The following is a 14594-nucleotide window of genomic DNA, read 5'->3' as shown; positions in this document are numbered from 1 at the left end:
TTTTATCTGTTTAATTTCCCAGGTCTTGGTTGTGCCTACGATTTGTATATTTATTAAAAAGGATGAAATAGAATTATCAAGCACTAGCAGGATCTCATCTCAATATGACGGGTAGCCTGCAAAGTCCAGAAACTTGACTTGGTGGCTCTGTGGTCTAAACCACTAAGCTTCTTGGGCTTGCCAATCAGAAGGTTGGCAGTTCGAATCCCTGTGACGGGGTGAGCTCCTGTTGCTCTGTCCCAGCTCCTGCCAATCTAGCAGTTCGAAAGCACACTAGTGGAAGTAGATAAATAGGTACCACTGCAGCAGGAAGGTGAACGGCATTTCCGTGTGCATGTTGTGGTTCCGTTGTGCCAGAAGAGGATTAGTCATGATGACCATATGACCTGGAAAACTGTCTGTGGACAAATGCTGGCTCCCTCGGCCTGAAAGCGAGATGAGCGCTGCACCCTATAGTCGCCTGTGACTGGACTTAACTGTCCAGGGGTCCTTTACCTTACCTTTATCTTACTGTATCTATGAATTGATTTTATTACTAATGGTAATAGACGATTATGTCTCAGGCAAATAATTATTTAACAGAACACACAAACACAATGCAAACAGATCTTCAAGCTCACTTTAAAAGCAGTTTGCCATGGAGCAGGTATTGAACAAGCTTTTTGGAGTATTAAAATAGTTTTGATCATGACCTAAATCTCCCAGGTTGCAATCCTATGCAAAGCAGTTGGGCTTTGTTCTGTGCATAGATTTGCAGAGGATTGCATTCTGCCAAAATGGACTTATGAAATCCATTGATCCTGAAGCTTGCTGAAATTGTTTTCTAAATATGTTGTATGCTTTTTCTCCATGATCTGAAGCTGAAAGAGAGGGAGCCACTTTCATACAGCTTTTCAGTGATCACTTCAGAACCCAGCAAAAGTTCATTCAGAAGCACAATAAATAATTAGTCAATGTCCTTTACTGTTTAAAAGTAACTTTTTTTTTCTAGGGGCCTTTTTTAAACCAATATATCATGTAGCCTCTCATTTCGGTCTTTAAGAGTTGAAGGCCGTTTGGCAAATCTAAATGAAACAAATGAGTGGGCTTAAGCCGTCCGTTTCATGATACCTTCTGGAGCTGCCACTTACGTTGGCAAGGTACATAATTCAGCAAGCAAATGAAAACAGCTTCAAATTAGGCTTGAATTCTCCTGGGTTCTGTAAAGGTTTTCTGTTCTGCTTGGAAACAAAGTTTGGTGGTAGTTGGTTTTTTTTCTTTAAAAAAAAAAAATCTTCCACCATTATAGATTGTTTTTAAAAGAGGGCTGCAATTCATGAATAGATTAGTGCTTTGAACAGCAATGCTTCCTAACTAATTGACTTGTGGCTGCAGACAGCTGGAGCCAGAGAACAATTACAGGCAAGACTGAAACCAGCTGATCAAGCCTAAAATTATTGGTAACAAAACTGGAATGCCCAAGAGGTTGTGGAGTTAAATTAGTCTCCCCTATTAAACCATCTGACAGTCAAGTGGTTTTAAAAGAAAGAACGGAAATAGACCTTGGATCCTTTAATAACTTCATTCAGGGAAGGAAAAGGATGGGGGGAGAGCTGGATTTGTGGATTGAAGCAAGAGATGTATGAAAAAGACTGGATGTGCTTGAGCTAATTAATTTATTAAAGTGGGGTGGGGTGGGGGGTTTCTATCAGTTTGAACCACCCTGCAAGAGATGCAGTTAAAACAAACAACATCAAGTCAGTATTTATTTAGTATATTTCTAACTTGTCCTTCATGGTTAAGATTACAGGGTAGGCTATGATGCAAATTACAACTGCAAAGGTGTTTAGACACTACAGTGGTACCTCAGGTTACCTACACTTCAGGTTACATACGCTTCAGGTTAAAGACTCTGCTAACCCAGAAATAGTACCTCGGGTTAAGAACTTTGCTTCAGAATGAGAACAGAAATCGTGCTCCGGTGGTGCAGCGGCAGCAGGAGGCCCCATTAGCCAAAGTGGTGCTTCAGGTTAAGAACAGACCTCCAGAATGAATTAAGTACTTAACCTGAGGAACCACTGTACAATGAATCAGCCATAAACCGATTTACAAAAAGATCAAAAGAAGAGTGTGAACTTTAACATTACAAAATCCATGAAGACCCTGTGAACTGCCAACGCAAATACTCCCTTGTATTTATTGATTTACCTCGTATTTATTAATTTACCAAGCACCAGCTAAGGAGGCCAGCCTCTGGGAAGCCTGCAGACCAGCCACGAAGGCAACAGCCCACTCCCCTATCCTTGCCAGCAACTGGTGTTAGCATGCAGTCTGTGAATCCACAGGTCCCATAAAGCCCAGCCACCATGACTGTTAGTCATTATCCTCCGTGAATTTCTCTAATCCCCTTTTAAGCTAATGGTTACCATCATATCTTGTAGCAGTGAATTCTATGCATTAATATGTTATGTAGAGAAAGAGCTGTGGAAGAAGAGATGTGAGGAAAAGGAAGGCAGAAGAGGGGATGGAGTGTCTCTGCGTTTCTGTCTTTCTGTAAACAAAGTGGCACTCTCCACGGACAATAGGGTTGCCATATTTCAAAAAGTGAAAATCCAGATAGTTGTTTAGCACTTTTTTTGGCAAAGTTGTTGGGCTTTTTTGGCAAAATCTCAATAAAATAAAATGAATTTTTGAGCTATTTTTATTTTATTTGACCTCTTCCAACATGGGCTATTATACGTCCGGATTTTCCCAGATGTTTCTGCCATTTCCACCCTGAAGTATCCATGAAAATCCTTACATATGGCAACCCTAAATTGTACAATAGAGAGGAATTGGCAGGCTAAGCTCCAGGACTTGCAGGGCAAAACATCTGGGGGATGGGGGGGGGGGAAGGGGGGACCTATAGAGTTAAAACCAGGGCTTTTTTTCAGCTGGAACTTAGAAGAACTCAGTTCTGGCACCTCTCAGGTGGGCACCATTGCCATTCTAAGAGAACGAGGAAGGTGTTCATGGTGAGTTTCTAGAAAAATAGCACTGGTTAAAACCCTCCAAAATAGCTCCATGGGCCTGGAACACTGGCTGAAGGAAAGTAGAGGACAGGGTTTTTTGTTACTTGTTTTTACATAATATATCTCACCTTTTCCTCGAAGGAGCTTAAGGTGGCATGCACAGTTCTCCTGCTTCTCCATTTCACCCTCATAACAACCTGGGGAGGTTGGTAAGGCTGAGAGGCAATGACTGGCCCAAGGTCACCCAGGGAACGTCATGGCCAAGTGGGGATTTCACCCCTGGTCTCCCAGGTCTTAGTCCAGCATCCCAGCATCACACTGTCTCTCTTAACTCACTCCTCACCCCTACACCCCACTGGGATTGGGGTTGGAATGGAGATTCCTGGAACAGGGCATAGCTGGCAGCTCAAAACACTGAGCAGCCCCCTCTTGTGCCCCATTAGCTAGCCAAATGTTGTTTGTCTTGGTCTAGTTTTTGAACTTATTTCAACCAAAGCAGGACGGTACGATGGGTTCACCACGTAGGGATTTTTTTTAAACAAGGTACTCACTCTGTTTGTGTTACATAACTGAGTGTTGACTTACCTCCAGAAGTCGGAGCCGTGTTGATGATACAACGATGATATCAGAATTATTCCAAAGGCCAAAACACATTTGTGCTGACAAAAAGTGAAAAAGAAAAGATGATAGGCAAACCTTCTGTAAATGCCTCATGAAATCATCCTTGGCTCTTTCTCGGTTCATTTTTTCTTTTTTTAAAGAAAGAAGAAAGAGGATGCTTCTGTAAGCAAAATATGAAAGCTTCTAAAGGGCTGGCTGGGCTGCCTTGAGAATGGCAAGCTTTTCCTTGCTGTGAAAACAAATGTTCTGAAAGTGTCTTTGATTAATGCCAGACTATTGCCATCTCTAATCTTCTTCATATGGTAGGGAAGAACTTGTGATCTTGTCGTCAGGGCTACATTACCGCATTTGTTATGATCGCTGTAGGTAATTCATAAATGGCTCTTGCTTTTCATATTGAAAACTCATTTTTCAGGTTGTTCGTTCAAATTATGAAGTAATAAGTCAACCTAATCAAACCATTACACAGGAAGATGCAGGGCAAAAGACAGCAGAATCTGCCCAGCTGGCTTAACTGCAATTGCATCTTTCACCGCTGACTTCAGGCATATTTTCCATTGCCTGTCCACTCTGGAAAACAGAGAGCATCTCAGAACCTCTGACATCACTTTATGGATTTTGCAAAAATGCACATTTCCCAATCTCCTTTCACAGTTTGCGCATGCAGGATAAGTAGATGCAAATGGGCACATTCATGCATGCGCACAGTCTCAACCATTCCATCAAAAAAACTGGGATAAATTGTTGCATTCTATGTTCTTCACATATCTAATTGTGATATTTCTCATCCCCAGCAGAACAGATACAAGGGAGGATCTTCTTGGCCAGCGCCACAATGGGAAGAATATTAAAGCACCTCTTTCACTCACAATAGTGTTGTATTTTAAAAGTGAGGTATATTGAGTTAAATTTCAAATGGGAACCAGTGTTTCAGAGAAGCCCCTGATGGCCTGCTTGTGTAAAATGGGTGGCTCTGATTACAGAACATCTACAGAAAGACTCTGTTGCTGCTGCAGGAACTTGCTGCTGATCTGCCATCTCATAATAAAAATGGACTGAGCAAGTGTACCACAGTGGCTGATATAGTGCATAGAAGTAGGCACTTCCCAGCTATAATAAAAAAGGTCTGTTTGTCCACTAGCCTCTCCCAGCAATGAGCACATTCAATCCGTACGAGAGTGAGATTCTAGGATTCTATCTCTGCTTGGACAATTAAGGTATCATAGGCATACCCTAGGAAAGTTCAACCTGAAAGCAGTGGTTTAAAATGTTGGCTAAGAACTGGGAAGACTTAAGTTTCAAATCTCCACTCATTCATGAAATGTCCTGGGAAACCTTGGATGAGTCAATACTTCACAGCGTAGCCTGGTTTGCTGAGAGGATACAATGGGAGTGAGAAACAAAACCATATATTCTATCCGGACTAAAGATGGATGAATCTGTTGTTTTTGGTTTTTCTCAATTTCTCAATTTTCAATCTTAAGCTTGGTTTCCCCCACTTCTGCAATATATTTGCAACTGTGTATTCATGCTTCTCCCGATATACCCATTTTTGCATGCAATTTTGCTTCAAATATGGATTTTTGCAAACAATTTTCCACTAATTGAATATGTTTCAGTACGTTGCTTTCCTTAACATACACATTACTGAGCATACCTTTTATTAATATATGCCTTTTTGTATGCATTCTTTGCTTGGAGCAGAGCTATGTTTTGGATTGTTGTTGTTGCTGCTGCTGCTGCTGCTGCTGCTGTTTTTATAGTGTATTGGTTTAAATTTGGTACGCTTGCATTAAAATGAAAGCTGAATGAATTTCTTCCCTATCCCTTATCCTCCATAATTTTTTCCTCCACTCCTATTTCATTTTCAAAGGTCTACTGCCGATCAGAAGGTTGGCGGTTCAAATCCCGTGATGGAGTGAGCTCCCGTTAGGTCCCAGCTCCTGCCCACCTAGCAGTTCAAAAGCACGTCAAGTGCAAGTAGATAAACAGTTACCACTCCGGCGGGAAGGTAAATGGCGTTTCCGTGCACTGCTCTGGTTTGCCAGAAGCAGCTTAGTCATGCTGGCCACAGGACCTGGAAGCTGTCTGCGGACAAACGCTGGCAACCCCAGAGTCGTCCACGACTGGACCTAATGGTCAGGGGGTACCTTTACCTTTACCTTTTACTGTCTCAGACCTGAGGATAAGGCCTGCTATATGTGCTTCAAAAGCAAATCTTGAGCGTGTGGGCTGTTCAGAGGACTGAAAGCAGTAGACCAATCAGACGGCATCTGATCCTAATTTATTTTGTCTCTTTTTATTACCCTTAATTCAACTTTCCCTCGCTCCCCTCCCTTCCAAATAGAAAGAATAAGAAAATCGAGATGGAACAAATACGACGTGGAGACAGTATTATTTCATATTTGATCCCAAAACATTTTTTTTACAACTAGGTTATAAGCTCCTGAAAGTTGCTGTTCATAATGGAAACCTTGGCAGATCCTGAATGGCGCTGCTGTATGTTATGAAGCTTCAAGTTTCCCCCCACTTCTGAACCTAAAATAAAACTTAGTCGCAATACTTTCCTTACAGGCTCCTATGTGGCCCGCCAGTAGGCGTTGCTGGATCTGTCTGGAGTTTCCTCAAATGCAGCCACTAGAATATTTTTCTTCCTCTTGAGATGACAATTCGATTCAATCAGCAGGTTTCCACAAGGCTCTGGGTGAATTCAGATGAGAGTTTACCAAGTGGTGTGGTTATTTAACCACATCGCCTACACATGATGGTGGTTCTGCCACCACTGAAGAGCATTCTAGCTCCTCAGTGTCTCCACACTAATGGCTTCCTGTGCGCTTGTATGCCCAGAAGGCAAATTATCACTTGGTAAATGGTTGTCACCATGATCTCACTGAGGCAATCCGCAGTTAGAACACCTATACAGAACTTTAGAAATCCGAAAGTAAATATTTAAAAATTCAGTAAACCTTATATTTTTACTTAGCTTGTCCTCAAAATAACATACACAAGCTTTGTGTAGTTGAGCCATGGCTGTATTCAACTATGCAGGTTTTCTTAGGAGCAAATCCCGCTCAGTTCAGTGGGTTTCATTCTACCCAAATTGGAATATTTACTTGAGAGTTATCCATATTGATCATGGTAAGACTTACTGACCTGTTAGAGAGATACAGAAAAGCAAACATGGCAAACATTTTGCTTTTCTCGGAACCACTGTAAAATCCCCTTTCAATGTCCATATGCCTGAGAGTGTAAATGTACAGTGTTGTGCTCATGGAAGAGCAAAAATGCCTCTTGAGCCTTCCTTAATAAAGTATCTCAAGTTTCAAAGTTAGAGTACAACTTTCCAAATTCAGGTGGGCATTGCTTCATGTTCCTCAAATTTCCAATCATGCAGAGCATGAAACATTTTTGCAGGCAATGCTAAACTACTCTGAATTACATGGCTATCTCATCTCTACCTGGAATCTTATGTATCTGTTGGAAATCTAAAGGAAAACCAACCTATACACTAGTGGCTTCAGGTAAAACAAATGTTCATTAGAGAAGCTTCTAGCTATGGTATAGTACAGTGGCTCCCAAACTTTTTCCCAGCAGACCTCTTGAAAATTGCTGAGGGTCTTGGCAGACCTTTTTAGAGCTTCATCTGGGCAGCCACTTTGCTGAAGCCAAACAGGTCTAGGTGAGGTCAGTGCCTGGACAGGACCCCCCTGTGGAACCTATACATGCAACCTTGAGTTTTGTGATTGAAGAAAGGCAGGGTATAGATGCTCTGTGTTATTTACACTGACTGGCAGCAGCTGTCCAGGATTCCAGGCAGGAGGCTCTCCCAACCCTACCTGGAGTTGCCCAGGAATGAACCTGTGACCTTCTGCTTACAAGGCAAACTCTCTGCCACTGAGCTATGGCCCTTGACCTGCGACTGTGAACTCAGCTCATTCCTGTTGCTCCATGCACAGATGCACCATCTTTAATTCTAAGCATATATTTCTTGCTCCTGGGGCCTGTTAGTGAATCTTGGGGTTCTAGCACAACACAAGCCTGAAGTCTTCTCACCCCTGGAGAAGATAATAGTAACCTAGATGGTCTGACTCAGTATAAGAAGAGAAGAAGAAGAAGAGTTTGGATTTGATATCCCGCCTTTCACTCCCTTTAAGGAGTCTCAAAGCGGCTAACATTCTCCTTTCCCTTCCTCCCCCACAACAAACACTCTGTGAGGTGAGTAGGGCTGAGAGACTTCAAAGAAGTGTGACTGGCCCAAGGTCACCCAGCAGCTGCATGTGGAGGAGCGGAGACGCGAACCCGGTTCCCCAGATTACGAGACTACCGCTCTTAACCACTACACCACACTGGCTCGCTTCCTTTGTTCCTAAGAGACACACAGTACAGAAATGCTTATTATTAATATTTCACATCACTCCCCAAAGGTCACGTCTTTCAGTAATGTCTTATTTTGAATCGGCGTTTTTGTAACCAAGGTGTCAATCAGCTTAATGCGTGTTCACTCCTTATATATGAAGTCATTTTTCTTACATGAAGTCATGAAGTAATTGCCTGGAAAAAGGTAAACATTTTTTTAACATCCATGAGGCAAGCCTAAAAAGTTGCCTGATACCTCACACAACTGAAACTAAATAGTGGTTGTATCAACAAGAAATCTGTCTTGTATCTTTGCAGTGATGTCATGTGGAACCACCAGCCCCTGCGCTTTCACATGAGGCTGTTTCAATGCTCTTCATTCATGCGCAGGAACCTCATCATGATATCACTTTTTCCCCTTTATAGCAAAGGGAAGTATATAATAGGGTGGTGGTGCCTGTTTGATTTATGTGTGTTTTCTAGTAGGTTTAGGTTTAAGAGTTAAAATGCTGTTGGGGACAACTTGGCGAAAAGTATGGCTTCGTTGTAAATTTTTCTGAAGAGGATTTGGCTTGCCTGTTTACTGGTTGCTTTAGAACCATTTACCCGGCACTGTTACAAATACGTTATTTGGTAAAATTGATTCAGAATAAAAGCTAAAACCATGCAGAGTGGATGGAATTAGATGTTCAGCATAGATCTGGGCCTGGGAACCCCAGGTAGCCGCCACCAAATAGCAGCAAAGTTTAGCTGGATGGTGTGAGTTGCAGACACAAGCTGGAAGGCGGGAGGAAGAGCTCAAGTCTTCTTCCCTGGGCCAGCATTCAAAAATATTCTTATACCACTTTAGCAGTTGTGGAGAATCCTTCGGATCTGTAGTTTGTTGAGGACACTGGGAGTTGTAGTTCTGTGAGGCTAGCAGCCTTAACACACTAGTTTCCATTATTCTTTGCGGAAGCCATGCCTGTTAAACTGATATGAGTGCTTTAAATATGACCTTCAACTGATATAATCAGTATGCAATTATTATTCTTATTGTTATTCTTTTATTTATTTATATTTTTGCCTTCAACATGGCCTCACATGGCATTTTTTGTTCCTGTTTCACACAACAAGGGGACTGAGCAAGCACATAAGGATGTAAGACACAAACTGACACAGAAACTTTGCATGACTAGAAAGCAAAAAGGAGAGAGAGAGAGAGAGAGAGAGAGAGAGAGAGAGAGAGAGAGAGAAGCAAAGAAACTTCCATGGTGGACTCATGACCATTTATCCAGCACACAAACAAAGACTCTACAGGAGAAACAGTGCACTCCATAATTCGCGTATATCGCTGTGTTAATGTCTTCCTCCATATTGACATCTTGAACTATCTCTTCAGATTGGGTGGGGGAGTGTTTAGCTTGTCTTTTCTCTCCTTTCAATATGTAATTGAAACACAACAAAAACAAATATTCTAAAAAATAAAAAGGTTTAAAGGAAAGCATCATGTTACTAAAATGATCGGCACCTGTGCCTAAATCAGCAAATAACTTGCCACCCCACCCCCCCACCCCCCGTCAGCATCACTAAATTCTTCTTGGAAATAATATATAGTCATTTTTCTTCCATGCCAGGAAATCAGGAAGTTTGTTACCCTGTCAGCTTCTCTGACAGAACACTGCTACCCTCAAGCTTGGCTGTGTTTGTGTTGGGCAAGCTGGCTGGCCGTGCAACAAACCTGTTCCTCACACACACATGTGCTGAAGCAGTTGTGACAAAAAGTTGAGGCAGGGAGGGAGGACTCTTCATGCAGCTGTGACAGGTTTGGCAGTGACTTAATTCCAAAATCCTCCTGTTGATGGGCTGTACTTAAATGTTCCACTAAAAAAAAACCACACCAATCCACTTAAATGTTGCATATTGTAAAGCATCCAAATGCTCATACAAGATGTGAAAACAGAAAAGGGTTGAAAATTGTGGTAATAAAACAAATTTCTCTCTTTCCGGCTCCCTTTTAGAGTTGCCACTCTCTCTATTTGCCTTGGCACCTGCCTGTCCTTTCCTGGAGATATGTTTCCTGAGGGTATGAAGTGACCAAGACAAACTACTCATATTGCCCATTTTTATTCTTAGGAAAAGCTACTCAGAGAGAGTAGGATTCATAAAACATCAGCCCCTAAATAAATACGTGGACAAATTCCTACTTGCATGAGTGGAGTTTTATGGAGAGTTGGAGTTCCGTGGCCATGAATGAATAAATGACAAGAGGGTCATTTCTATTTGGTGTGTGTGCGTGTATTTTTTTTAAAAGCTTCTAGTAAAGTACATATGAAAGAGATGCTTCGAAAGAATGCTCTTTGCCAACATATTTCTCTCTCTCTCTCTCTCTCTCTCTCTCTCTCTCTCTCTCTCTCTTTGTCAGCTTTTGTTCACATCCACATGACATGTTAGTTATTTCCCAATTGCCAGTCTGGTTTGAAAGGGGGAAAAAGTTATATCTTGATTCATTGGCCCAGAGTTGTCTTCATTTAATAATTTCCCATTTGCCAGAAGATACAGTAAAAACAGAATTAACTCGTGTTTGAACTGTGCACTGTTTGTTCCTTAAAAAGCAGCCTTGCAAATGAGTTTACACAAATTATTAAACCCACCCACTGCCCCCTAAAAACATGTTTAAATAAACTTTCTGCCTTCATAGATAGACCTGTGTCAAGGATGGGGACTCCGTGGTCCTCCAAAGGTTGTTGAACAACTCCCATCATCCCTAACCATTAGAGTCCAGCAAAGTCATATTCGCCATCCATTTTTTGTCCCCAAAGGAGAAGAAAACCCCAGATATGGTGGATAATATTTGGAGAAATGATGCAAAAGCAGGTGAAGAAAAGAAAAAGGAAATATCAGAAAAGCTCTCGGAAAAACGGCTCTTGAATAATTCCAGCTTTGAATTATTCTTGCTTCTTCAGAGGTTTGGCACTCACCGTGGCCTCAATTTCAAAAGAGAGAGTATGGAGCAGGTTATCAGCATGTTATAGTAGGACTGGTGAGAACCCTTGTTGAAAGCTCCAATGACGAATCACTCTCTCTTACCTGAACCTACTTCCCAGGGTTGTTGTAAGGGTAAGATGGGAAAGACCATGTATGCCACCCTATGTTTCAGAGAAGAAAGATGGGATAGAAATGCAATAGATAAATGCATTTAAAAGAAAGACCTGTCCAATGTTCAGCAAGTCTAGGTTTGTCCCTTTCCACTAAACAGTGACAGGCATATAACTGGGCAGGTCTATCACCAATACTGGTGTAAAGGAAACCCATAAAAATTAAAAAGACGATGGTAGAAAGCAGCAAAAATACATTTGACTGGGGTGGGGGGGGAAGCATATAATTACTTTGTTTTCTTTTACTTAATTGTTTAAAGAGAAGCCTAGGGGCAGGGAATGTGTGCATAGTTCATCCATTAGTTAATAACCATGTCACAGAATCCTAAATTACAACCAAATTAAAGATCTTGGCATGGAAAAAGCCTTATCTGGCCCACTCGAGTTAACAACTTTGCTGGAATGGATTGTTCGTGGCGGTTGTTTTCTTTCCCAGATAGCTACAGGATGTGAACTTCTAGAGGGAGCTGGCGTGAGTCTCTTTCTTAGGGATAAGCACCACAAAACGGGTGTGCCATCTAAATGCACCCTCTGAAAAGACTCGCCAAGGGAAATTTGCAAATTGCTGACCTGAGCAGGCAAGGCTTCCTTCATCCGAAGTGGGGAACCCTATAACAAAAAAAAGGGGGGGATATGTTTGAGTTGTTTATTTTGGAGCCTGCTCCTCTCTGCTCTCAGTGGTGACCTAGGAATGAGCTCACATTTGGAAGCAAATCTGTCTTCTGTTTTCACTCCTAAAGAATTACCTACTCTCTAAGCTCCTAGTATTAGAAGTAGACTTGTATCAAAAATACAATATGGAATCCTGGCAGGAGTGAGGGAGAGGACAGATATATCACAAATTCCAGCAACCAGGCATGTGGGAGAGACAGTAGCAAATAGAAGGGAGCTTTCTTAGGCCCAAGCAATATGCAATGCTCAATTGTCTCTCCAGCCTGTGTTTTTACTGGTGATGGATAGATGTGTTTCTGATCCCTGTCAGGTTTTGCATGACTAACATTCATTCATAAGTTTGTTCATTTATAAGTCTGCCGAACCCCATTTCTGCCTTAATTATCCTATGGTGGGGTTTTTTTAAGTAAAAAAAAAGTACAAGGAGTTGTATTTTAATGATGCATGCAGAATTTTAAATGTATTTTTTAAATAATACACATTTCATAAATATATTTGAAAACACAAATTTTTATATATTCATTTTTAAACTTTTTTAGGGTTTGGGAGGAGAGCCGAGAACTGTATCACAAAATTCAGAGTGACATTTGGAGGGTAGCCGTGTTCTCCAGACAGATATAGACTTCCGGGGGGGGGGCAGTTCATATCAGGATTCAAAAATAATGAATTCCTCAAACACCCCAGTTTTCACCCAGTGCGCAGAAAAGATATGGGTACTGCTGAAAACCACTGCTTTCTCTGGCTACCAATTACCTACCTGGCTAAGTTCAGAGTGCTAGTGCTGAAGACTTTCCACAGATGCCGTCTCATCAGGAAGTCCATTCAGTATGATGCAGGAATTTGGTCTTTAGTGTGATGGCATCTGCCCTTGGGAACTCCTCATCACATGTCAGAAATGTACCATCTCCGTTGTCTTTTGGAATGTATGAAAGACCTTTCTTGTCCCACAAGTCTTTATGTGGATATTTTTTTATCCCTTCAGTTGCAGCATTCATCTGCATCAGCCTAGCAAGTGTGTGTATATGAATTTTATTGTTGATGTTTTTATTGTTAAATTGCTTTTGGATGTTCCATGGGAAGCAATTCATTTATGAAATAAATGCACAAATGCAACCCTACCAGGGGAAGGATTTTGACTGGGAAAACAGCTAGAAGCCACTGCTTTTCCCTGCCCCACCTCTGAAGTGCTTTTCCGGGTTTTTCAAAAAATGCACAAATTGCTTATAGTTTGGGTCTCAGGCAGCTGGAATATAATTGTCTTCTAGCCCAAGTAAGCAGTGACTTGAATTCCATAATATGTCACATTTCAAACAAGATGTATTTCCACAGAGCCCATCTTTGTATCATTTTCATTCATTAAACTAATCTATATCCTCATCCTATGACAAAATTGGCCAGCAAAGCAGTTCACAATCAGACACACACAGTGTTTTTCTTGTAGGAAAAAAAGGGGCCGGTACTGAGTGCCCTTGAGTATCCCCAGAAAAAAAGTGCTGAACCACACACACGATGCAAGACTTTCAGGTGTTAGAGCAGCACTGTTATATGCACACATCAGTTGATGTACGAACCAGCCCCATGTGAAAAAGTAAATTATGCGTGCTCTGAGCTGTGGGAAATTTTAAAACATAGGTAGCAAGACAAACACACTTTCAGCACCCAGGCAGACTCAAATAATCACTGTACTTCATGGCCCTAAATCTGTTGGTGAGTCTTATTTTACAGTATATCGCAGCACTGAATGCTCATTCCCTCACACCCACATTTCTTACCATTCGTTCATTACTCAAGCATTTCAAAATGATTTTTTTAACAATGCTACAGATGTAGCGAAGACTCCCCTTAAGTCATTCCTTTCTATATATTTTTTCACTGATGTATTCTCTCATGAGTGATAATAATCTTTTCTTTCTTTTCTTTCCCTTTCTTTCTTTTTTAAATGCAGGTCTAAGACGGAAGGAATTTTTATCTGGAAGAGTAGTATAAATTAGCTTTGACTGCCAGTTTCCACTGATTATTTCTTTCCAGGCGGAATTCCTACAAATTCTTGAGGCATGACCTCGGATGAAAAAATAATCCCCCTTTTAAACTTGTTGAGAAATTCCAGATAACTTCACAAGAGATTTAATTTTAGAGCATTAACACAATCTTGGTTTTTGAAAGATAAAACTACAGGGCTGTTATTTGGTAGGAGCCATTACTGAATGGTGAAGTCATTGGAGCTGATTTTACTGTGTTATCTTTTCCTCTCTTTCTTCTCTCCCCCCGCCCCCCCTCAATTTTATTATACATTACACAATGCACTCTGGATTCACCCTCATAAAAGGATAAGTATTTCAACAGATAACCTGCCTTCAGACAGCTTAAGAGCATAATCCCTAAGAGGGTTGAGTTATTACATACACCAAAAAGGCAAAGCATGGGGCAGCGGGCATCATCTATATATCGTCATCTCCAGCTAATTAGCTTGTAAATCTTGGACCCGACAGGCTTATGGAAAAGGTGAAAGCTGCCACAGATAGAAGAGATCTGCACTGCATTACACATTAGCGCCAAACAATTACTAATGGCCAATGGTATCTTTTGATTCAGACTTCAGCTACCCTGAAGCCGATACATGTTAAAAATGAAGAGTTTGGTTGATGCAACCTTAAGCTCTGCTAATGTCCACCTCTCGTGAAGGAAAGAATGGATTTCTTGTGTTTTTTACATTCCCTGGTTCTGGATGCTCCTTGCTGTCTGCAGGAAAATCCCAACTGCCTCAGGCGCAGTCCAGACTACCCTGGGAATCCCAGTGATGCAGGTGGAAGGATTTGGC

The sequence above is a fragment of the Podarcis pityusensis genome (assembly GCF_964106645.2).
Source record: "Podarcis pityusensis genome assembly, chromosome: 3".
NCBI lineage: Eukaryota > Metazoa > Chordata > Lepidosauria > Squamata > Lacertidae > Podarcis > Podarcis pityusensis.
Note: the sequence above shows the minus strand (reverse complement) of the source record.